Source organism: Dasypus novemcinctus, chromosome 6 (assembly GCF_030445035.2).
Source record: "Dasypus novemcinctus isolate mDasNov1 chromosome 6, mDasNov1.1.hap2, whole genome shotgun sequence".
Classification (NCBI taxonomy): Eukaryota; Metazoa; Chordata; class Mammalia; order Cingulata; family Dasypodidae; genus Dasypus; species Dasypus novemcinctus.
In genome coordinates this window covers 54,071,576-54,097,831 of record NC_080678.1, presented here as the reverse complement: position 1 = coordinate 54,097,831, position 26,256 = coordinate 54,071,576, and the positions used below count along the sequence as shown (strand labels likewise).

General features: G+C 43.0%; 1 pseudogene; it reads right to left on the bottom strand.

The window, feature by feature from the left end:
* Window positions 1-7,733: 7,733 nt before the first annotated feature.
* Window positions 7,734-26,256, bottom strand: part of LOC131273037 (lysosomal acid lipase/cholesteryl ester hydrolase-like) — an 82,624-nt pseudogene continuing 64,101 nt past the window's right edge.

The window sequence follows — 26,256 nt, the reverse complement described above, 5'->3', positions numbered from 1 at the left end:
AGGTCTATGCTTTCTGTGCAGACTCTAGAGGAGTCCTACATCATTCTAGCTTCTGGTGGCTGCCTGGTGATCCTTGGTTTATAGCTGTATCACTTGAGTCTCTGCCTCTATCATCACATCTTCCTTGTGTGTGTCTCCTCAGTATCTCCCTATCTCCAAATCGTCCTCCCCTCTTCAGGATATGTGATGGTTAGGCTATTGAGTCATCTAAGCCAGATAACTGTGCCTAGTCATTTGGTCAAGGAAGTGCTGGGCTAACTGTAATACAAGGGTATTTATGGACTTTGGTCACCATTGACTTCCTGCAGTGGTAAATCATAGATAGCTGGTTCTAATTACATCAGTCAGGGAGATTGCCATCAGCAATGAGTGACGCTTAACCCAATCAGTTGAATGCCTTAAAAGGGGAAGTGATTCTAGCATTGAGACAGAATTTCCCAGCTTGTCTTTGGACAGCCAACATCTTCCAGAACTCATCAAGAACCTTCATTAGACTTTCATTGCAGACCCTGGTTGTAGCCTGCTTGTGGAACCTGGACTTGTGCAGCCCCACAGCTGCATGAGAAACTCTTAAAGAATTGCATACTGTTGACAGTTATCTCTTGCTGATTCTGTTACTCTAGACATCCTTGACTAATACAACTTGGTTCCAGGAGTGGTTCTTGAGGAACAGAATCTTAAACATGGAGTGTCTGAGGTGGTTTTGGGAGTTTTGCAATTGTCTATCTACTCTAACTGGACTCAGGGGTACTGACGACTCCCTTTCCAATAATGAAGAGGCCTCTAATAGTCCATGGTGCCAGTTGGCAATTGAGAAACCGAAAATAGCATCACTAGATTCCCCTACTTCCACCTTTATGAGAAGCAAGGATCTGGGTGAGAGTGTTTTCACCACCTTAACAGAGTTTTCTGGAGTCAAACAGTGTAATGATGTTGGCTGGCTCCTCCTAGATACTCTGCATACTGTTACAAAAGAAAGAGATGAGTTAAAGTCTTTAAATTTGAAACTGAAACACAGAACAGATGATGTGAAAGTTTCTATGTGTGCTCTGAAAGAAAATCTTGTCTCCTGTAACCACAGCCTCGAAATATCTGAGAACCAAACTCAGACCCTCATAGTACAAATAGCAGAGTTACATAGGAAACTAAAATATCAGCTCCACAGTGTTTCTGCAGTTAAAGTGAAGGCATTGATTGGAAAAGAGTGGAATCCAGAGAATTGAGATGGACATTTATGGGATGATGATAATATTGGTGGTGACATTGGAACCCTGCATTCTGCTGAGACTTTACCAGATAAGCCTGCCATGGCCTGCGCTGCCTAGACCATACCTTGTCAACCTTGTATCATCCAGCCTCCAGCCTGCCCAGGGAGTCTGAAACAACTTATACCTCTGAGCTGGGTACCAACCAAACTGAAGCCTGCCCTGCCCAGCCTCTGTGTTGCCCCAGGGAGTCTGGACCTCTTCCCAGCCCTGAGGCATGTACCAGCCAATCTCCAGCATGCACTGCCCAACCTGAGGAAACTGCCTTCCACCACCTGCCTGAAGACACTATTCCATCCTCACCAGAAGAAAATGCAAGGGAATGCCCTGAGTTGAGTAGCTGGTAAGGCATTTCTAATCCTTCTCCTTACCAACCCCCACTACCTCTCTTGTCTTTGAGACCTGTTACTAGACTAAAATCACAGCAAGTCCCCAAAGGTGAAATACAAAGTGTGACTCATGATGAAATAAGGTATACTCAGAAAGAACTGCATGAGTTTTCCAATGTATACAGACAGAAATCAGGGTAATATGTGTGGGAATGGATACTAAGGATATGGGATAATGGTGGAAGAAATGTAAAGCTGGATTATGCTGAATTTATTGATATGAGCACACTAAGCAGAAACTCTGGATTCAGTGCTGTAGCTCAAGGGGTTAGAAAGGGCTCTAACAGTTTGTTTGGGTGACTGAGTGAAATATGGGCCAAAAGATTGTTATAGACTAGCGATATCATCCAGACACAGACTCTGAATAAAGTTCCAATGGAGAGCTTTATTAGCTCGCAGTGACTGCCTCATCCTGCGCAGAGGAGAGAGCAGCCCCGGGTTGCAGGGGAAGTTTGTTATACAGGCCTTTAGGTTCAGGGTGGGGGGCAATAGCTCAGCAAGCAAGGACATACAGAAGCAGATGTTTGTGGTTAATTAAGTGATGGGAATTCTATCAGGGGAGACAAGCGATTGGAGAGTTTTTGTTATTTACAAGGATCTGTGTCAGGTTGGTCTTTTGGCAGGGGCTGATGAGATTTTCTGCAGGAAGGAGGCTCTGAGATAAGGTTTTACAGTTGAGCAAGCTTGATACAATTGTTGTGGTTAGGGGGCTGTGGAATTTTCCTCTCGGGTGGGGGTGGTCACAGGCTCCTACTTCTTCACAAGATGGCCTAACATGGCTAAGGTTGTGAAACCCAATTTGCCCTGACACACAGTAGAAGAGGGAATTCAAAGGCTTAGGGAGATTGGAATGCTAGAATGCATTTACCATTTGAGATCTGCCCACCCACCCCAGGAATGTCCAGAGGACACACCTTTAACCAGAAATGTGAGGAAAAAATTTGTAAGACTAAGTCCATCTTCCCTGAAGAGCTCTGTGGTTGTTCTTCCCTGTAGTCATGATATTACTGTATGGAGGTCTGTGATGGAATTAGAATCCTTAAACATTATTTGGAAGATTGGATGTCAGTCTAGTAAAAATCAAGTATGGGCAGTCAATGGCCGAGTCAAGGTGGGTATGGCTACTGTAATGAAAGGCAGATTCCAAATATTCACTGAAGAGAGTCTGAGTCAAGTGGAGTTACAGTGTTGGCTAATACATCATGGGACACCTAGAAGCAATATAGATGGGCAGTTTACTGAATTTCTTCTGGATCTGTATGAACAGAAGAGTTCTAGGTCAAGTGAATGAAACCCTAACTTAAATTACAATTGCAGAGAATCATGGCCCCATAATCAATTCCGAGACTTGAGACAGTTTACAGACCCAGAGCCCCTTGATTGAGGAGTAGGCCAGGTCTCTTTGGGGAAGGATCCTGTTCACCTGCCCAAAATTTATACTGTTAATCTTCTTCCCACCTTTCCCAAGGAGATCTATGGCCTTTTACCAGAGTAACTGTGTACTGGGGACAAGGAAATGATCAGACATTTGGGGGATTATTAGACTCGGGCTCAGACGTGGCATTTATTCCAGAAGACCCAAACATCACTGTAGTCCACCAGTCAGAGTAGGGGCTAATGGAGGTCAGGTGATTAATGGAGTTTTAGTTCAGGTCCATCTCACAGTTGGACCGGTGCATCCCCGGACCCATTCTGTGGTTATTTCCCCAGTTCCAGAAGGCATAATTGGTATAGACATACTCAATAACTGGCAGAATCCTCACATTGGATCCCTGACTGGTGGAGTGAAGTCTATTATGGTTGGAAAGGCCAAGTGGAAGCCATTAGAACTGCTCCTACCTAGCAAAACAGTAAACAAAAAGCAATCACGGATTCTGGGAGGAATTGCAGAATTTGTGCCACCATCAAGGATTTGAAGGTTGCAGGGGTGGTGATTCCCACCACATCCCCATTAAACTCTCCTATTTGGCCTGTACAGAAAACAGAAAAGACTTGAAAAACTCTGAAAGCACAATGTAAAAGTACAAAGCATTATTTTAGTACTACTAAAACCACCTGGGGGAAAAAGAGTTTTACTTGGTTAATTTGGAATTTGACTTGGAATCTGCCACATAGCAAATTACAATAGATACTCTGAATGAATGCCACTGATAAGGATAGAAGTGGTCACAGAAGAACACACAACAAATGGACACAGAGAGCAGACAACGGGGAGGGTTGGGGGAAGGGGAGAGAAATAAATAAAAAATAAAAACAAACAAACAAACAAAAAACAGCCTAAATTTTAGACCTTCTTTACTTTGAGGTCTGGGTTAATGCCTTCTTTATTCCACATGCACCTACCCATGACTGTGGTGCTGACCATTTGTTCACCTTCTAGGCAAAATTTTATTTTCATATGTCACAGTTGGGAGAGGTATCCTTTTGGAAATTGTTTCAGGTGTTATTCATTAGAGAAGAATTAGTCACTTTCCTAGATGGACATGAATGCTGATGCAGCTGATCTTCTCAGTCTCAAACTACTAACTAGCTCCTAAAGCAGTCTGGTTCTTTCCCTGATGAAAGCCTCCCTAAGAAATGAAGTCATGGGTGCTGGGGAAGGTGTGCAAGCCAAGTCAAGCCTCCCCTCTTGTGGCAAAAGGAAAATGACTTTTCCTTCTCAATTGTGACACTTGGTGGCTCTTCCTTTCCCCATGTCTTAGAGAAGAATTCCAAGTTGACAGAATAACTAGTCCTTTCCTTGCTCTGAGGATCTGTGAGGGAACATCAAGTTTTGCTCCACAGAATACACATCAAAGCCAGTTGAAAACAGAGTCAGAGCTCCTACCAAATTATCCTAGGTCTTTTAGACAAAAGTTCCAACCTCGCAAAGTTCCAACTCTCAGAGGCTGAGTTAACATAACTAGGTCAATGAGACCAGGGTCATAAGGATACAAAGGGTCTACAGAGTTGTGTCAGGGATAAGAAGTTTCTAGAAAAGGCAAATGTGAAAAGTGGCCCAACTAGTAAGAACCAATGTGCAACATCTCCACCTTTAGAATGGTCCACATACTGAAGGAATCCCCAGAGAAAAGTGTGGAAAAGAGGCAAAGAGCACAACAAGCAGGTGGATGGCAGCCCGTACACATTCTTCAGCTTATGGTGTAGTGTGTGGGAGCTTTACTGACTACAAAGATACCCACTCACTGTCTCTTCCTCCCCAGCCCTAAGAACCTGCCTGTGCCTGGCCAAACCACTTTGTCTTGGTTCAAGCAAAAAGAAGAGCTCCCTGGGTACATATGGCCAGTGGGGGAGGGGGGCACCCTCCTGCACACGCACACCCTTTGCTTCTAGTATATTTTTACTCCTTCTTGTGGGTGTGAGAAAAATCAAACTGATTCCATTTCACTCACTAGAGTTTCCCAGATGATATTTGAGCATCTAATTTTCCTTAGTTACATGAAGAAGTCCTTTCATTCTTCATACATTTAGTCTATCTTCATATACCTAGTGAGATTCACTCTGTTCCAGGCCCTGGGTTACATTCAGGCTAGAAAGAGACAGGTAAGGTAGCCCCTTCCCTCAAACTCACACCCTAGTGGGAGAGATCTTACTGGGGCTCCAAGTCTATGTTCCAGGGGCCCTTTCAGGAGACCTACCTCTCCTGACCTTGCTTGTTGTGACAGTTTGGTATTGTTTATGAATTCCAAAAGTAGATATTGTGTTATGGTTGTGAACTGTTCCTCTGGGCATATTAGATTGTATTACATTTGGAGGTTTCACTTTCTGTTATTAAATCAAGATTAGGGCTTCTATTTGGCCACATCATTAGGGCATGTAGGGTTGAGTCCCTTGGTGGGGACAAAACACTCTCACATGGAAGGAAATACATGGAGAAGTAGAATACAGAAGCAGATATGCAGGAAGAGAGAGTGCTCCATAGACATGGCCCTGGGAAGAGAGATGAGCCTGATAGCCTACAGCTGAACTTGTAGAGAAAACACAGCAGCTGTACCTGGAAAGAAATGAGTCCCAGGGAGAGTGATGAGCCTTAGGACAGCCTACAGCTTAGATCAGAAGAAACTTGGACCATGGAGCCTTAAGAAACAAGAGGGAGGCTCAACACTAGCAGACATCGTCCACCACATTTCATTAACAGATGGCAACAGACTTTGGGGAAGATAGTCCCGCTTAATGGTACCTTGAGTTGGACTCTTCAGGGCCTCATATCTCTAAGTGTCTACCGCAAATAAATAGCCTTTTAAAAACTGACAGATTTCTGGTATTTTGCATCAGTTCCCTTTATCTGACTACTACTGTTACCTCATCTCTACAATGGAGAAGGAGTTGGACCAACAGCCTACAAACCCACAGTCCTGCCTGCAGCCCATGGGCTACCTGCACAGGGTTTGAGGGCTGCCAAGTCTCCACCCACAGCCTCACTAACATGGTGCCTGCAGGATAACTTATGAAGCTCGTGTTTCCAAACATCTCTAACCTTCCTTACCCTTGAGACTGTGGTCTCCCCAAAACAGAGGAACAGATGTTCATGAGCAGTAGCAGCAAGATTTACAATGAGTAATAACTGGGGAAAGATGAGAAAGAAAGATTTAAATCCAGCCAAAAGGAAAAGGGAAGAATAAAAGGGTGATTAAATCATGGACAAATCGCATATATAAAATTCTTCAGGCCTGAGGCTCACTGAGTTTTATTGAAAACTTTAAATAAGACATTTAAATGTTACAAAGTAGTAGTATTGTGCTTGCATATAACAACCAAAACTAAATACTAATATTGCAGCTCAGGTAACTGTATCACAAAATCATCTGTCCACCAGAGAGTACTGTAAGGAAATATTACAGGAAAAGTATGTGAATATGGGCTTCCTGGCATAGGGAGGCAGATCAGGGCTAGAAAAATGAACATATAACTACAAAAAGAAAACAAGTCCCTGAATCTTGGTGTGAAAACTGTCATGGTCATATTTCTTTTGTGTAAAAGTAAACTTGGACGCTCTTCTCATGGGCAGCCACAGGGATTTTCTACACCATGACATCATTACTGAGATAGAGCAGCTAGTTAAAAGAAAAACAGCTGGTAACCAATGATAATGTCTCTCTATGGGATTCTGTGCAATTGGTTTTCAAAGATTTCAGCAGATTATTTTGCTTGGCCTGAGCCATTTAACCATTTACTAACTCACAGCTATTGCAGGTAAGTTTGATAAATAAATTTCATCATGGGAGCTTTGTAACTGGCACAGCTGGGATTTCACTGGATTTAAATCTGTACCTACTGAATAAGCATGAAAAAAGTATCACTTATGTGCAAAAATACAAATCCTTAGAAGGGAAAGCAAGGAGATGAAAGCTAGATACTTTTACACTGAGATTTTCTCAAGTTATTTATTAATGAACATCAGTTTAAAAAGCCAAACACGTGTTAATATGCCTTGGGCGGAAGTAAAAAGCTAATACAGTACATTTTAAATTGGAAGGATATACAGAATGATTATATGTATCTTTTCACAAAGACTTAAATAAAGAGCACTATAGTTGAGACATTAATTTCTTAATCAACTGGTGATTTTAATTTAAAAAAAACAAAAATAGCTAGTGAGTTTCTAATCCCCTTTGGAGAGAACTGGGCATCTTCAAAGTCTCACAATTACCTTAGATATAAAAAGAAAAAAAAAACCTGTGAAAGAACTCTACATTTTTTTTAAGATTTATTTATTTATTTCTCTCCCCTTCCCCCACCCACCCCGGTTGTCTGTTCTCTGTGTCTGTTTGCTGCATCTTCTTTGTCCACTTCTGTTGTTGTCAGTGGCATGGGAATCTGTATTTCTTTTTTTGCATCATCTTGCCGCGTCAGCTCTACGTGTGTGTGTGTGGCACAATTCCTGGGCAGGTTGCACTTTCTTTCATGCTGCGTGGCTCTCCTTTTGGGGTGCACTCTTTGTGCATGGGGCTCCCCCACATGGGGGACACCCCAGTGTGGCAGGGCCCTCCCTGTTGGCCTCAGCACTGTACTGCAAATCTCCCATGTGGTAGAGGGATGCCCTAAACCACTGGGCCAAGTCTGGTGCACTCTATATCTTTTAAGTCTGGCTTTCATATTTCCTCTTTAGATGAGTAATTTCATTATGCAAACTCCATGGGGCATCCAAACCCCAGATAAAGTCGAGATGCTCCCATTCAGGAATAGTCTTGTGGTACACCAAGCAGGTGTCCTTGGTCAGTAAGACATTGACATCATTGACGTCTGCAAGCACGTCATGTCCCCCATTCCAGACTGCAGTTGGCACCAGCATGTCTTTCATGTTGTAAGTGGGAGGGTAACTCTACAATTTAAAAAAAGAAACAGGGGAAGTTGGTTTTTTCAAATATTCAAAATCACAAAGCACAGTCTCCATTAAACATGTAGTCACTTTGATGTGAATAGAAGAGATTAAATTTTGAAAATCACTATCAGATTATTTTATCAATTACCATTACCAGAACAACCAAAAAACCCAAACCCACAGTGAAGCATAATGAATGCTAGTTATTGAGATGCTACCATATGCCACATGGGCACTATGATGGGGCCGGGTCCCCTGAGAGAGGCACAGCTCTCCCCACCTATCAGATGGCAGGTAGAGGAACCAAGGGCTTGCGAAGGTGCTTTGCAATTAAGGCCTCCCATGTTCTCCCTCGGGGATGGAAAGCAGGCTGTAAAATTCTCTAAACATCAGGTTCCTCATCTGTACATCAGAGATAATCACACCTATGTTAATGTGGGCTATTGGTGGGAGGCTCTTTGTCTCTTCGGAGATAACCTTAACCTTAGCTGTCTCTCCCAACTTGTGGGTGTGGTATGGTGAGAAGCTGCAGCTCTGCCTTTGGTAACCATGGCAACAACTCCAGCCCCAGGAAACAATTTATCAATGCAAACTCTATAAACTTTAAATATTCAGTGAAATGCAAACCAAAAGTGCTAAAAGCTTATCTAGGATGTATGAAGTCCATGCTAAAAGCTTACCTAGGATGTGGAAGATATATGCTAATTCAAGCCTATTGAGAACTGAAACAAAAGGACCATGTGACCTTTCCTCTCTGTGTAAAAGGAACTTGAAAATCTTGTTCGGGGCTCGGGTTCATAACAAAAAGCTCCTGAGTCTGGCTGGCCATCAATAAAACATTTTCCTTCTCAAAATCATTCCTAAGTCCTCGCCTTACTATACAGAAATAATTGAACCTCTCTCAAATTCTGCAACAATGTCACAGGAGGCAGGGGAAATGCGCCATATACTCAGCACTCAAAAATGGTAATTTTACCTGTATATGGAAAAAAAGGCCTAGGCAATGTAAAGTGGCCAAGGCCCCTGATCAAGCAGGAAACAACCCTAGGATAGTCTGACTGCTAAGTCCGTGTCTGTAGTATGATGAAATGACACATCACAGTGGAGAATCGTATTTACTGCCCATGACAGGGCAAGGAGGAGAGGTCCATCCCACAACACCCACCACAGGGTTTGTGTTGTTTTAGAATCGAATGAGGAAACACAAACGCATTCCTGTCTAACTCTCCCAAATACTTCCCATAGTAATGACCCCTATTAGAACCCAGCAACCCAGCCTGGCTTCCTTGATAAGTTTTCAGGACCCATTTTATTCTGAAGACTTAAGACTTCACCTGGTTATGGTGGAAATAATTCTTGGCACTGCTTCCCCAGTCAAAGGCTTAAAACTTCTGGGATTTAATATCATGAAATGAAGCCAGTTTGGGAAAAAGTTATCTGATCCAGAAGTTTGAGATAACCTCATAGGTTGCTAGACTTAGTCACAGCCTCAGAAATCAATTTTATATAGATAACCACATTTACTCTTTATTTCCAGACTGTAATTTAAAATGAAATAACTTTTTATTTGCTTTCCTTTACTAAATGACTCAATTTCTCATAGTATAATTGGAGAGTAGCTGTAATAGGGCACAGAAAACAGCTACAAAGAAATGCCTTGAAATATACTCGATCAATAGTTGCTTCCATTGGATGAACTTTTGATGATGTTTCCTGCCAAAATTCTAATCAAACTTTTTCAGACAATAACTGTTTTACTTGGGAAAGAAAATATATATAGATAAAAAACCATCATGTGTTCTATATACCCATTCTATGTGACTAGTAATGCTATTTCTTTATTTGTCAGTAATGTAACACTTCTTATTTTTTGCATACCAGAGCCATTGTAATCATCAAATTGTACTGCAGGTCAGTACAGCTTCCACAATTGGGGAGACTAACACCGTGGGTTGATATCTTATTTACAATTTTAATGTATGCATATTTACAAGAGTCTGATATAAAACTATTAACAACAATTCACTTATTTTTAAAATTTGTACAATGCAAAGCCATAGTTCCTTCAGGCCCTCAAGTTAAAAATATGTCAAGAATTAAATCCACAACTGGCATTCCTAATGAATTGGAAACTCTGTGTAACCTTTGGCCACATGGTGGTGCCACATTAACTTTATAAAGAGAGCCAACCTTGCTTTTGATGTATGTGAAGTTTCAGTCCTCATCAATTGTATAAAATTCTACTGTTTGATATAATTAAAGGTAGTGTGAGATCATAAACCCCAGAAGATTACTAAAAGAGAAGTTTTAGCATCTGCTTTTGTCATTTCAAATGACAGATATTAAATATGTGGCACATTTAACAAGCAGAACAAAATACAGATTTACAGCACCTCTTAGTGCACCTGTTCCCTCTCCAATTGTCAGTGAAAATATCTCCATGCGAGCTGTTCTTCTGCTGTACTGTTCTTCTGCTGTACTCTCAGATGTGAATTTACCACTTGGTCAAATCCTGTCTTTCAGCATTTATATAAAGCTGAGTATGAATATAAAGGAAAAACTTGCCTATAACTCAACTAAACTTTTAAATTTGAATTTGGTACTGAAGGTCATTTTAGGACCTCAAAAACTATCCACTTGAAAAGGCACCTCGGAAGGAGGGAAAAATGGATATGCAAAAGCTCATTTCTAGCAACAGAAACACATTAAAGTTCATTACTAGATAGTTGGTTAATTGCATTATGTTACAATATGCACAAACAGTATGTCATGCCAAAATTAATAAATATGAATATGAAAAGACAGAAACACAAAACTGTTTCTAAAGAATGTTTATAAGTAATATTAAGTGGGAAAATGTCAGAAATTAAAACAGAATAGGTACATGGTTACACTTATGTAATAACCTTATGTGGCTGAAGAGCAGGAGGAAATAATTGTAATATTAGGATATGCAGTTTTAAAGTGGCATTTAGGAAGTTGTTTTTAAGTCTCAAATGCTAATAAAAATGGGAATAGGCTCAACTTTTTTATACTACAATATATATGGAAGTCTTAAAAATAGGCAAACACTGGGAAGTGGCTGTGGCTCAATTATTTGGGCTCCCTTCTAACATATGAGGGGCCCTGGGTTCATGTCCCAGGGCCTCCTTGTGAAGGGAGGCTTGCCCGCATGCCACGGAGTGCTGCCTGACCTGCCAGCACTGTGGAGAGCTGAATCAGCAAGGTGACGCAACAAAAAGGGAGACAAGAAAAAACACAGAAGAGCACCTGATGAATGAACCCTGAGAGCAGAAAACAAGCAAGATGCAAGGGTGGGCAGAATAAATAAATAAATACGGACACATAAGAATGCACAAGAATGGGCACAGCAGATAGCAAGCAAAACGCCACAAGATGGGGGGGGGGAGGATAAAAACAACTAGGCCAACTCTTCGATCACTATGTGTTCTTCTTCAAGTGAATCCTAAGAAAAATAATCTGCCTAATGTATAAAGACATATCTATAATACAATATAACACAATATATTCCCAGGATGGTTTGATTTTACAATAGAATATAATGAGGATGAGATTTTGGGGAGTGGTGAGGAGCAGGAGGGGGTGAGAGAGGAGGAAGAGGAGGATGAGGAGAAAAAAATTCATGCAATGGAAACGTTCTCTTCTTTAAAATATTTTTTAAATTTAGTTTTGACCTGAACATTCTCACCCCCCAGCTTCCATTCTTCCCTTCCTGCTTTCAGTACTAGTGTTGTAGAATTTGAGAGAGGTTCAATTATTTGTGTATAGAGAAGCCAGGACACAGGAATGATTTTGAGAAGGACAAATGGTTTATTGATGGCCAGCCAGACTCGGGAGCTTTCTGTTTCAATCCTGAGCTGGTAAAAAGAATTTTGAGTCCCTTTTAGACAGAGAGGAAAAGCCAAATGGTCCTTTTGTTTCAGTTCTCAATAGGCTTGAATTGGCATATATCTTCCACATCCTAGGTAAGCTTTTCCATTGGACTTCATACATTCTAGATAAGCTTTTAGCACATTTTATTTGCATTTCCCCTGAATATTTAAAGTTCATAGAGTTTTCATTGATAAACTGTTTCTTGGGACTGGAGTCGTTGCCATGGTCACCAAGGGCAGGACTGCAGCATCTTACCGTTCTACACCCACAAGTCAGGAGAGACAGCTTAGGTTAAGGTTATCTCCCAAGAAACAAAGAGCCTCCCACCCCACATCCCACATCACTAGAACCACTCAGGCATTCACTGAGCACTTGGCCACCCAGGTAGAAAGCACACCTCCCAGCCCCCCTCACAACTAGGCATGACCATCTGGCTCACTTTTCAGCTACCTCCTTGATGTCAAGCCCCTCACCCTTCCTCACTCCCCACTTCCTGTGGGCTGGAACAGACATGGAGATTACCCAGTTTCAACCAGTCTAGGGAGGGTAGCATCCAGGGGTGGCAGAGCTACAGGGTGGAGTACACTGGTCCCTGAATGACTTTGTGGCACACACCCACACCCCTCCACCACCACCCCAGACCACTGATCTCTGTATTATGAGAAAGAAAGAAATTGCTTCAGTGGCTGTATTTTTTGGGTCTCTGATACAGCAACTCAGCCTGTATCTAACAAATACAATGCTATTTTACTCAATAAAAAGGAATGTTAGAGTAAGTGTGTGTCCTAGGATCATACTTTTGTAATGGAAATTATTATACCAAACAATTGTAAGATTACACCAAAATACTACCAGTTCCTACCCCTGGGTGGTACACACACAGGTGGTTTTTCTTCGTTATACTCATGTATTTTCTAAAATATCACAATGCATATAAAATATGTTAAATGTCCTTTTTTAATGTTTTAAGGAATATTTCTTAGCAAGTCTTTTTTTTAAGCATTAGGTTGCAAACAATGGAGTACATGAGAGTCACCTGGGGGTACTTATTAAAAATGCAGATCCTAGGGACACACCCCCTAGGAATTCTGAGTTTCAATAGATCTTGAGGAGGGCCCAAGAATCTGCATTTTCACCTGCACCCAAAGTATTTCTGACCAACAACAAAAGATGTACTAGAAGCAACCTTCACACAGGAATGAGCACCTGGGCTTCAGGCAGGGCTCCAAGAGGGCCAGAGAGAAACAAGAGTCTCAGCTCTGGGACTCTTTGGAATTTGTCAGGCTCTAATGAGAATAACATTTATAAACTAAGTTTAACAGCCAAGTAAAGATCTAGGTTTTGGAAATGAATAACTGAACGTTAATTAATCAAGCAAAAAGCAAACTTCTGAATGTAGTGTGAATAAAATGGCCTTTGAGGGCACCTCCCACCTCATACCACAGGAACCTCCAAAATCCACACCTGACTAGGGGCTTTCAGCCGCCAACACCCAGGCCCCGCCCACCTTAAGTAGCTGCTCCCAGCAGTAACTGGGGCTGCCTCCTGGAGCAGCCTGAACAAGGGGTCCCCATTAGGAGGGGTGGCAGCATCTGGCCAACAGCCCAGGGGATACGGGATCAAGGAAAGGGTCCTGTGAAGTCACTCTGCCAAGCAGCTATTTTACTGACAAAGAGATGACACAGAAGGCACAAGGGTCAAGGGCAAGGCTGCCTTCTGCAGGGAGTCTGGGCTTTGGAAATGGTTATGAAAGAAATTCCAAAGTACCTAGAACCTAAAGTCACAAGGTCACAACTGAGCAAGAGAGCTGTGCTGGGGAACTCAGCCTGCAACTCTAACTCCAGTCAGCTGCCACATAAAAGGGGCCAGAACAAGAGCAGGGCTCCTGATAGGCTAAGGGGTGGTCATGGGTACTTTGCCAAGAACTTGAGAATGGGGTGCTTGCCAAGGCCACTGAGGTAGAGCATAGCCCATGCTGCGCCTTCAGTCAGCTGAGTCACCCTCCACGCATCCTTAGGAGTGCACTAACTGCTCAGGTGACAGAATTTCACCCTTTCTGGCAAAATGTCCTCTAGAAGAGAGAAGGGAAAAGGCTCAGAAAAGGTGGAGAGAAAAAGATAATTAAAAAAAAAAAGAATTAAATTATCACAACCACACACACACAAAGGTAGGAGAATTTGGGTGGCAGGTCTAGAAAGAAAACAAGTGAGTATAAACAGATGTGACTAGGGCAAAAGCAGGAGCCTGAATGAATGTGCGAATGTGAGGATTTTCAAAGGGTTCAGGACACCTTAAAAGTTGGAAGTGTGCTGTGCAGCATGTACTGCACTACATTCCATTGCAGGTGCCCCTGGGCTAAACCTCAGCAATCTGTCACTGAGTCACTGACATCTGAAATGTGGTTGACCCTCGTGAGAGGGAGCTGAAGCCTCGCAGGGTCCTTTCTGGCTCCTGAGTGGTAAGTCCAGAGATACGCTAAGAACAGGACTCCCAGGGGAGGATATTTCTGAGGCCACTGAGTTCACTAAAGTGCTATCACATGGCAAAGGTTCCCCAATCTGATGAAGCAGAAGAAGCTATTGGGCAGCTGTTAATTTATTTCTTAATATACAGATGCTCACTGCTCAGCAACCAAAGGGAGGGACAACTGATAGGTTGATAATAGTAGTCTTAAGTTGTCTGTCTACTGATCTTCCAGACATATTATGTATATAGGTTAATACTGAAATAGAAGCTTCTCTCTCCAAAGCTGCTCTAAAATCATGCTTTGTAAAGCAACATGGAAATAAAATAAATCTGAGAATCAGTGAATAGCAGAAGATTGAAGAGAAGGGAAGAGAAAAGAAATAAGTCAACACAATTACTGTTTGGTGAACCCATGGCATGGTGTAGTATGCTCCAGAGAGGACAGCAAAAGCCAGACTAACTCAATGAGGAATCCAGGACTCTGGGGAAGGAAATCAGCTCATACTTGTAAGCAGAGAGTCTTTCTACTTGGAAAGCATTTGCAGAGAGGTACTACATGGAATGCGCAGACCTTTCTAGCAATGATGCTATACAAACCCCCAACTTTCCTCCTGGAATACCTACCTGAACCCAGTGTAACATGTTTTGCACAGAAGTTCCAGCAGGACAGTGTGTCATATATACAGCCACTCTAGACTGTAAAATAAATATGTTGAAATATGAATGAAAACAGCATGAAGGTGACATCAATAATACACATATATTATCCTTTGAAACATTAAAAACTACAGTCGTAACCTCAAATATATGAGAGATTATGGGTCGGAAAAATTTTCTAAACTATAAGTCCTATAAAATATGTAAAACACACACACAGGGAATATAGGAAGGAAATGAAAGGCAACAACATGGTAATTATACAGCCTAATGGGTTGTGATTATAGGTAGTTCTTTTCCTTCTTCGTGCTTCTCTGAAATTCAAAATTTTGAATAGAATTGTTGCCTTAATTTTATCAGCAGAAAAAAAGAAAAAATAAATATTATTTTTAAAAATCCCTGCCTCTTCACTCAAGAATTTAAAAACCTGATTTAGAAAATACAACATTACAAAATACAAATATATTTAGGAACACCAATATATTTCTGTCCAAAGGTTTACATGTTTTTAAAAAAATACACATGCACATATACACATATGTGCATATATATGGAAACAGTCATTCAAATTTAAACACACAGTAATTTTTTAAAAGAAACAAATCATTAGAATATCAGAAATTAACTTGTTAGAACTCATCTCATTCAATATTTCCATATAGATACGATGTAGAAAGGTGATAATTGCCTGCCTGATGACCACAGCAAAGAGCATTCTAGGCACCTACTGAAATTACTCTCCCATCTCTGAAATGAAAAGCACTTTGGAGCTCTAATGAGGTCATTCTTGCCTTGCCTACATCATCTAATCCGAATACATTCACAGACAAAATAAAGATACTGAAAGCTTAAAGTAGTCTTACTATAAACATACACACCATATTTAAATTTTTCTCATTAAATCCACTCAGAATGAAAAGGAGATTTCCACAAAGCTCCTTCAGAATGACATGGTTGCAAATACGGGCACTAAGCCACTTCAGAGATGCACTATGGGGAAGAAATTCTTTGACTCCAAATAAATCCTACGTAAGAGAAACAAACCCAAGAATATATTCGGTATGTCTTTCCGGTACAAAATTTTCCATGACCCACCTTAGAAGCAGAGACCAGAGGCAAGGATATCGTGGATGAACTCAGGAGTAAAATGACAACCAGTGGCAATTTAAATAGGATACTGATGCTGTAAGTTTACTAAGGCAAAATCTGCTAATCTACCCCAATTTTATAGATAAGTACCTAAATTATTAAAATGAAGGTAAGGAGGCACAAAATCTACTCATTTTACAGCTGTCTTGTATAGTGGGAAAGGTTCTTAATGCTCACTCATCCCAGAGCCAGCCCCAGATACTTGTCACCTGACTGTGATGGACTGATCCTGACTTCTGAGAAAGACTTGAGGCTGTGACTGATCAGCAGTTTCTGCTGAGGGTACATCCACCCAGTCCAACCAGAGATCATTAGCCAAATCTGGCCCCCTACCTGTTTTTGAAAATAAAGTTTAATTGGAACACAGACACACTTATCTATCTATATATTGGCCCTCGCAGCTTTTACATTACAACAGCAGAATTGAGTCAGGGCAACATACATATGGCCCATGAAGCTGAAAGTATGTACTATATTTACTCTCTGGCCGGTTACCAAAAAATTTGTCACCACCTGGTCAACATCATTACTGACCACTGGGCACTATACCTGTGCTCAAGTAGGTCGAGTGTAAATACTATGCCTCCAAGGTAGACCTCCTTTCTCCCCACACAAGTAGAGTAGGTAACAAATCTACCTTATATTGAACCCAAACCCCCTTATAATTTACACTCTTACTCATTCCTACCCTATGGACAGTCAAGCAGGAGTGAGAAATTCAAATGCCTAAAAGGCAGCATGTAAATATAAATTAGTAAAAGTGTTTATGACTAGGGACTATTGATAACTGGGGAGAACTGGAAAGCTTGTGCTCTGTCTCAAGGGTACAACAGCAGCAGGTTCTGTCCTGTCTGGGGATAGGGCTATGGGCCCAGTGGTGCACAGCTTCTTCCTCTCCCCCCAAAATAAACAACTATTGAGATTTTAAATATTCCACTTCTTAAATGGTGGTATTTAAATTTAATACATGTTACAGATCATATTCAACCCTTCTTCAAGCAAACTTGCCCCATGAACACACAAGCTTGTGATTTCTCTGAAATCTGTCTTCTACAAGACACCCCATCAAGATCTAAAGACCAACACTGGGTCATCTTTCATTTTCCTATTTTCCAGGCTTATGACTCTAGAATTAGCTGGGGAGATTGAGGAAGCAAATTTGGCATGCAGAGGCCAAGTGACATGAAAAGGCATTTTTATAAATTCTTGCTTTGAGACTACATAATGGTCACGTGCAAAAACATGTTTGTGAGGCTTTCTGTTAAAACAAATAGAAAGAAAGGAAAAGAACACCACCCATGGGAAGTGGATTTGGCCTAACGGTTAGGGCATCTGCCTATCATTTGGGAGGTCCAAGGTTCAAACCCAGGGCCTCCTGACCTGTGTGATGACCTGGCCCAAACACAGTGCTGATGCATACAAGGAGTGCTGTGCCATGCTGGGGTGTCTCCTGCATAGGGGACCCCACATGCAAGGACTGCACTCTGTAAGGAGAGCAGCCCAGCATGAAAAAAGTGCAGCCTGCCCAGGATTGGTGCCACCCACACAGAGCTGACAAAGAAAGATGATGCAACAAAACGAGATACAGATTCTGGGTGTCACTGACAAGAATACAAGCAGACACAGAAGAACACACAGCAAATGGACACAGAGAGCAGGCAACATGGGGGAGCGGGAAGGGGAGAGGAAAAAAAGACAAAGAACATCAAGTAAACAAGTTAATAGGATGACCCATCAATGACCTGAATCACAATAACTCGTTTTCCTTTTGACTGACACGGGATGTGAGGCTGACCTTGTACTTCAGAACTGCTACCCAGCACTAATGTGACAAAATCCACAAAATTACCCTGAAGGACAGCATATACAGATATATATTATAAGGTGAATTTTGCTTTTGTATACAGGTGATATGTATACAGATCTACACATATCAACTTTGATTTCTTTATAATTTGTGTTTTTAGAAAGAATTAGAAGGAAAATTTAACATTCACAGAAGCAACAAACACTTGTCAGAGGAGATAATTCAAAGCTTTTATGAATATTTGACCTCTCCCTTAGTCAATTTTCTGTGATACTGCAAAACACAATAGTTTGGAAGAGATGATTCCAAATCCATGCTCTTTTGCCTACTTTGGAACCTAGAGGTTGATTTGTGAAGGACACACATCCCCAGGCCCCATTGAAGATTTAAGAAAACACTTTCTCCAATGCAGAGAGAGAGTGAAGCGGGAAAACAGGTTTGTATTTTAATACACTACTAATTCACAATCTCCAGGAATTGAGGTATTTGGGAATTTTTATTGTTATGAAGACCCCCCAGAATGAGGAAATGAATTGCTCATAACCTGTTGATCAGGGATGAAATTGGTAGAGCCACTCTGAAAGGTATATGTATTTAAGAAAAACCATTGTATTAGTCAGCCAAAGAGGTGGTGACACAAAACACCAATAATCTGCTGAACTTTATAAAGGGTATTTACTTGGGGTAGGAGCGTACAGATATCAGGCCATAGAGCATAAGTTACTTCCTTCAGCAAAGTCTATTTGTGCGTCTCAGAGCAAGATGGCTACCGATAACTGCCAGGGTTCAGGCTTCCTTGTTCCTCTCTTCCCAGGTCTTGCTTCTGTCCAAGTTCAGGGTTTTTCTCCTCCTGGGCTTCCTTCTCCTTCTTCTGTATGCTTACTGCCTGGGGCTCCAGCTTAAGATTTCTGTATCAAACTCCAACATCAAAAAACTTCTAGCATCAAAAGCTCCAACTCTGACCTTTGTCATGTCCCTCTAATCTGTGATTCTCTACCCTCCCCTGTGAGGGGACTTAAACAATACTGATGTGGCCCAATCAAAACCCTTATGGTAATTTAATCATGTCCAGGTACAAAACAATGTACAAACATAATCCAATATATATTTTTAGAATTCATAACTATATCAAACTGCTACAACCATGAAGAGAAAAAACCCTTCTGTTTTATTGACAACAAAATGTAGAGAGGAAGGTCTACATTTCCCACCACTGGTCAATTCTTTAAATCTGAAATGGAAGTTTTTGGGCAGTGGGAGGGGTGTTCAATGTACCTTGAGGAGAAGATCTGGAAATTTTTGTAATGTGATTAAAGGGCAAGTGTTGAATTTGACTGAAGCCACAGGAGACAGGGCAAAAAACATTTTAATCCTTTTGGCCAGCCAAGGGATCCAAGAAATTGCTATAAAACCTATGCAAACAAAAGAAAGAATATATGAATTCCATTTTGAGAATCTGTTGGAAAAGGCAAGGGCTGCCCTTTTGTGTCAAAGTCTAGAGAAAGCTTGAAAACCACACCAGCAATGTGGCAATCGGGGAGCAAAACACTTGAAACAGGGCCCATTTGAATTTCTATGAGCAAAAATACTCAGTTTAAATACATAAAACAAATATTCTTAAAGGGCTTATTCCAAATCTCAACCTAGATATGCACTGAAAGAAATCCAGTGCGGCGGCTTGCTCGGTCGGTAGAGGTGGGGTCTGGCTGCGGACGAGGGGTCGGTCCAGCTCTGGACGAGGGGTCGGTCCTGCTTGGGATGAGGGGTCGGTCCCACTTGGGAGGAGGGGTCGGTCCGGCAGCAGACGAGGGATCGGTCTCACAAGGGGTTGCGCGGTTCGGCTGACGGGGTCGCCCGGCGAAGCCGGCGACGAAAGGGTCGCCCAGAGAAGCAGGCGACGAAGGGGTCGCCCGGAGAAGCAGGCGACGAACTGGGGACAAGGGAGGCCAGGCCCTTGTCGGGGGCTCTCAGGACTGGAGGGCACACAGCAGAAGAACTACCGTGGAGACAAGGTAAACACGCAAGTCCACTTTACTGAGGGAGAGGCAACAGTTTTATAGGGGCTGGGGAAGGCTGATTGGTCGAAGCCACGCCCTGTTCTGATTGGTTGCCGGCGAAAGGTCAGTAGGCGGTACCGGACGGGGGAGGGGTGGTGGTTAGGGATTGGCTGTCGCTGTTGCTGGGGGAAGGGGCAGGGTTTAGGGATTGGTGGCTGCTGTTGCTGGGGTGGAGGGCAGACTTGAGTTTCCCGCCCATGCCTGGCTGTTGCTGCTGTCGGGGGAAGGGAAAAGGGCGGGCTGGATTTTTCCGCCCACGCCTGGCTGTTGCTGCTGTCGGGGGAGGGGAAAAGGGCAGACTGGATTTTTCCGCCCACGCCTGGCTGTTGCTGCTGTTGGGGGAGGGGAAAAGGGCAGACTGGAATTTTCCGCCCTGCGCCTGCACAGGGAGAAGGAAGAAGAAGGGTGCCGCCCCACAGGCATCGTGTGGTGCCATCCGGGAGGAGGGGCGGCCGCGGAAGCATGGCTGCCGAGAAGGGGAGACCCGAGGGCACTCTGCGCCCATGCCGAGCTTCCTTCAGGGGTGGCGGTGAGTCCGACCAGCCACCCTATTATGGGGGCAGCGGCTTGGCCTGCCGCGGCTGCTCCCCCGCCAGGCCAGCAAACCACACTTCAGCCCGAGGGGTGACCGCATTTCCCCCTTCTTTTCAAATAAGGACCAGGATGGCAGCAGCAACAAGTAGCTGAGGCCCAAGAGGCAGTAAGCAATGAGGGAAGCGGGGCTGAAGAGGGAGGTGAGTATGATGGGGATATAAATATACAATTTAGGGGGTGGTATCTTGCCATTGCAAGCAAGGGTGGTCAATGTCCAATTCTTGTTGATCTCGGCGGCTATAAGATCCATCTGTTGTTAAAAGTCCAGGATGACAGCGCGTTGCAGGTAGTTGATCTCTCCTTGACAGCGAAGACATTGTAGGAGAGGATTACTTTTTCCTGCCAGAGGCTTACTGTCCAATTAAAAGGCTGATGGCTGGGGTTGGTGAGTGCAATGGGGAGTGTGAGGAAAAGAAGGGTGACGGTTTTGGACAAGAGGAGGCTTGGTGAAGTCATTATGGGAGGAAGAAAAGGAGTAAAGCATAAAAGAGGATAATAAACAGAAAGGCGATGGAGAGTAGAATTCCTTGGCCGAGGTTCCAATCTTCTGGGGCGGTAGCGGCTAGACAGATGGCGGAAAATATTATCAAAAAAGCAAAGGTTATGAGGAAGAAATAAAGTATTAAAGGCTGTGGGGGAAGTGAGAAGATCATTTAGAGGATAGGGTTGAGAATGGTATGTTTAAGACAGAAGCTTTGTGGTTTGTAGGAGACTGCTTTATAAAGGAAGGAGAATGAGGGCAGTAAATATAGTAACGATAGATAGGAAGATGACAGTGAGGAGGAGTCTTTGTTTAAGGTTCCAATCGTCCGGCGCAACAGTGGCTAGGCCGATAGCGAGGGGTGTTGCTAAATAGACAATGGCTGCAAAGACAAAATCATCTTCTGTTTCCTTAAGAATAACTTTTCTTTAAATACTTAGTAGCATGCAATATTAGAAACTGTTTCCTAAAAGCAAGTTGGCAGGGGAGCTTGGTTGCTGTTAATCTTTCCTGTTATAAAATTACCTTTTATTATTATTATCATCAATTTAGTTTTATATATATATATTTAAGAATGACCTTTTGGAATTAGCCATTTAATACCTTAATGTAAACTATTGAAGATAAATTTTATCTTTACAGAACACATTCCCTTACGTAAAGTTATCACAATACCTGTTACACTTGCCGCATGCAAATTAAGTTTCAAGAGTTTATGAAAAATTAGCCATCCTACTTTAGGACAAAATACGTCTTTTTGCAAAACTTATTACATTTCCATTAGCATTTTTACAAACTTTTAACCTTTTTAATATGCATATAAGTTTTACATTCTTTATATTATCCTGTGAAGAAAAATAGTTATTCATTTTAATCTAAGCAAGAACAACTTTTTATGAAGACGTACAGTTAATTTTGTTAATTAAGACTTACAATTTTTTTTTAAATTGTAGATATCTTATTAACATTTAAACTTATGTATTAATATAATAAACTTAAGTATTAATATAAGCACTTATTTAATTTTTGGCCATTTGAATAGAGCTCTTTTAAATATTTCTAGTAATTTATATTTACCATCTGGAGGTATCACAATATACGTTGACATTGAACGAACAGACAGACAAACACAGAACAATTACAACACATTAACAGAAATATATAATTTATTTACAGTTGACTCATAATTCTTACTTTCTTGGTATAGCTGCTTTTAAATCTTTTTTTATATAGCATATCATAGATTATACCCTTCAAGATTTCTTGTGGACTTCATGTTGCCTGTAATAAGCCAGGAGGGAATCTTTTACCTTCCTGCTCCACAGCAAAAGTGACCCTATCTATAAGGCGAGTATAGGTGTCCGGGTCCCAAAGCTGACACGTGGTAAGCCACAGATTAAAGGGGAGAAGAAGGTCACAATATACTTGGAGCGGTTTCAAAGAGATCTTACACCGGTGAGTATCTAGGAGACCGGCGAGAGCCCGAACTTGCGGGGCTTGCTTAGCAGATAGGATGTTACCCATTGCTAATGGCCTTTTGGAGCCGATAAGAAAAGGGGCCCTTACCTTGAGAGCGCGGCGATGGGAGCCGAGGTGCGCGGTGAGACGAGGGGTCGGAGCCGGTGGGGCTCCGACGGTGGTCGCGGGCCAAAAGAAGGCCCCGACGAGGGGAGGGCGGGACGACGAGCAGTGGAGCAAGGCAAAGGGGAGCAAGCACGGAGGGGAGGAGGCAGAGGTGAAGGCAGGGGTGGAGGTGCTCAGGCACGCGCTCCTGAGAGTTTTATTGGTGCCTCTTAATCATAGCGGGTCGGTATAAGCCCCCGACATGGAAGGAGAAAGCCATCCAGCGATTCTCCCAGACCGCCGTGGATCGTATGAGGTCACCAAGGTTCAGGAGCAGCAATGCAGAGTGAAAAGATAGGGGTGAGAAAAGAGGAGAGTGTAGGGCTATGGTAGGGTTACTTCAGACGTGCAAGCGCGCGCTCCCGAGAAATCCAAGGCTCCTCTTAATCATAGCGGGTCGGTATAAGCCCCCGACATGGAAGGAGAAAGCCATCCAGCGATTCTCCCAGACCGCCATGGATCATATGAGGTAGCCAAGGCTCAGGTAGCAGCAATGTTGCACGAGAGAAGTCCCAAGGTAAGAAGAGAGGAGGGGGGGGCCGCCAGGTTATGGAGTGAGGCTGTGGTGGGGTTGCCTTGCCCCACGTTGGGTGCAAGCTGCGGCAGCTTGCTCGGTCGGTAGAGGTGGGGTCTGGCTGCGGACGAGGGGTCGGTCCAGCTCTGGACGAGGGGTCGGTCCCGCTTGGGACGAGGGGTCGGTCCCACTTGGGACGAGGGGTCGGTCCAGCAGCAGACGAGGGATCGGTCTCACAAGGCGTTGCGCGGTTCGGCTGACGGGGTCGCCCGGCGAAGCCGGCGATGAAGAGGTCGCCCGGAGAAGCAGGCGACGAAGGGGTCGCCCGGAGAAGCAGGCGACAAACTGGGGACAAGGGAGGCCAGGCCCTTGTCGGGGGCTCTCAGGACTGGAGGGCACGGCAGAAGAACTACCGCGGAGACAAGGTAAACACGCAAGTCCACTTTACTGAGGGAGAGGCAACAGTTTTATAGGGGCTGGGGAAGGCTGATTGGTCGAAGCCACGCCCTGTTCTGATTGGTTGCCGGCGAAAGGTCAGTGGGCGGTACCGGATGGGGGAGGGGTGGTGGTTAGGGATTGGCTGTCGCTGTTGCTGGGGGAAGGGGCAGGGTTTAGGGATTGGTGGCTGCTGTTGCTGGGGTGGAGGGCAGACTTGAGTTTCCCGCCACGCCTGGCTGTTGCTGCTGTCGGGGGAAGGGAAAAGGGCGGGCTGGATTTTTCCGCCCACGCCTGGCTGTTGCTGCTGTTGGGGGAGGGGAAAAGGGCAGACTGCAATTTTCCGCCCTGCGCCTGCACAGGGAGAAGGAAGAAGAAGGGTGCCGCCCCACAGGCATCGTGTGGCGCCATCCGGGAGGAGGGGCGGCCGCGGAAGCATGGCTGCCGAGAAGGGGAGACCCGAGGGCACTCTGCGCCCATGCCGAGCTTCCTTCAGGGGTGGCGGTGAGTCGGACCAGCCACCCTATTATGGGGGCAGCGGCTTGGCCTGCCGCTGCTGCTCCCCCGCCAGGCCAGCAAACCACGCTTCAGCCCGAGGGGTGACCGCATTTCCCCCTTCTTTTCAAATAAGGACCAGGATGGCAGCAGCAACAAGTAGCTGAGGCCCAAGAGGCAGTAAGCAATGAGGGAAGCGGGGCTGAAGAGGGAGGTGAGTATGATGGGGATATAAATGTACAATTTAGGGGGTGGTATCTTGCCATTGCAAGCAAGGGTGGTCAATGTCCAATTCTTGTTGATCTCGGCGGCTATAAGATCCATCTGTTGTTAAAAGTCCAGGATGACAGCGCGTTGCAGGTAGTTGATCTCTCCTTGACAGCGAAGACATTGTAGGAGAGGATTACTTTTTCCTGCCAGAGGCTTACTGTCCAATTAAAAGGCTGATGGCTGGGGTTGGTGAGTGCAATGGGGAGTGTGAGGAAAAGAAGGGTGACGGTTTTGGACAAGAGGAGGCTTGGTGAAGTCATTATGGGAGGAAGAAAAGGAGTAAAGCATAAAAGAGGATAATAAACAGAAAGGCGATGGAGAGTAGAATTCCTTGGCCGAGGTTCCAATCTTCTGGGGCGGTAGCGGCTAGACAGATGGCGGAAAATATTATCAAAAAAGCAAAGGTTATGAGGAAGAAATAAAGTATTAAAGGCTGTGGGGGAAGTGAGAAGATCATTTAGAGGATAGGGTTGAGAATGGTATGTTTAAGACAGAAGCTTTGTGGTTTGTAGGAGACTGCTTTATAAAGGAAGGAGAATGAGGGCAGTAAATATAGTAACGATAGATAGGAAGATGACAGTGAGGAGGAGTCTTTGTTTAAGGTTCCAATCGTCCGGTGCAACAGTGGCTAGGCCGATAGCGAGGGGTGTTGCTAAATAGACAATGGCTGCAAAGACAAAATCATCTTCTGTTTCCTTAAGAATAACTTTTCTTTAAATACTTAGTAGCATGCAATATTAGAAACTGTTTCCTAAAAGCAAGTTGGCAGGGGAGCTTGGTTGCTGTTAATCTTTCCTGTTATAAAATTACCTTTTATTATTATTATCATCAATTTAGTTTTATATATATATATTTAAGAATGACCTTTTGGAATTAGCCATTTAATACCTTAATGTAAACTATTGAAGATAAATTTTATCTTTACAGAACACATTCCCTTACGTAAAGTTATCACAATACCTGTTACACTTGCCGCATGCAAATTAAGTTTCAAGAGTTTATGAAAAATTAGCCATCCTACTTTAGGACAAAATACGTCTTTTTGCAAAACTTATTACATTTCCATTAGCATTTTTACAAACTTTTAACCTTTTTAATATGCATATAAGTTTTACATTCTTTATATTATCCTGTGAAGAAAAATAGTTATTCATTTTAATCTAAGCAAGAACAACTTTTTATGAAGACGTACAGTTAATTTTGTTAATTAAGACTTACAATTTTTTTTTAAATTGTAGATATCTTATTAACATTTAAACTTATGTATTAATATAATAAACTTAAGTATTAATATAAGCACTTATTTAATTTTTGGCCATTTGAATAGAGCTCTTTTAAATATTTCTAGTAATTTATATTTACCATCTGGAGGTATCACAATATACGTTGACATTGAACGAACAGACAGACAAACACAGAACAATTACAACACATTAACAGAAATATATAATTTATTTACAGTTGACTCATAATTCTTACTTTCTTGGTATAGCTGCTTTTAAATCTTTTTTTATATAGCATATCATAGATTATACCCTTCAAGATTTCTTGTGGACTTCATGTTGCCTGTAATAAGCCAGGAGGGAATCTTTTACCTTCCTGCTCCACAGCAAAAGTGACCCTATCTATAAGGCGAGTATAGGTGTCCGGGTCCCAAAGCTGACACGTGGTAAGCCACAGATTAAAGGGGAGAAGAAGGTCACAATATACTTGGAGCGGTTTCAAAGAGATCTTACACCGGTGAGTATCTAGGAGACCGGCGAGAGCCCGAACTTGCGGGGCTTGCTTAGCAGATAGGATGTTACCCATTGCTAATGGCCTTTTGGAGCCGATAAGAA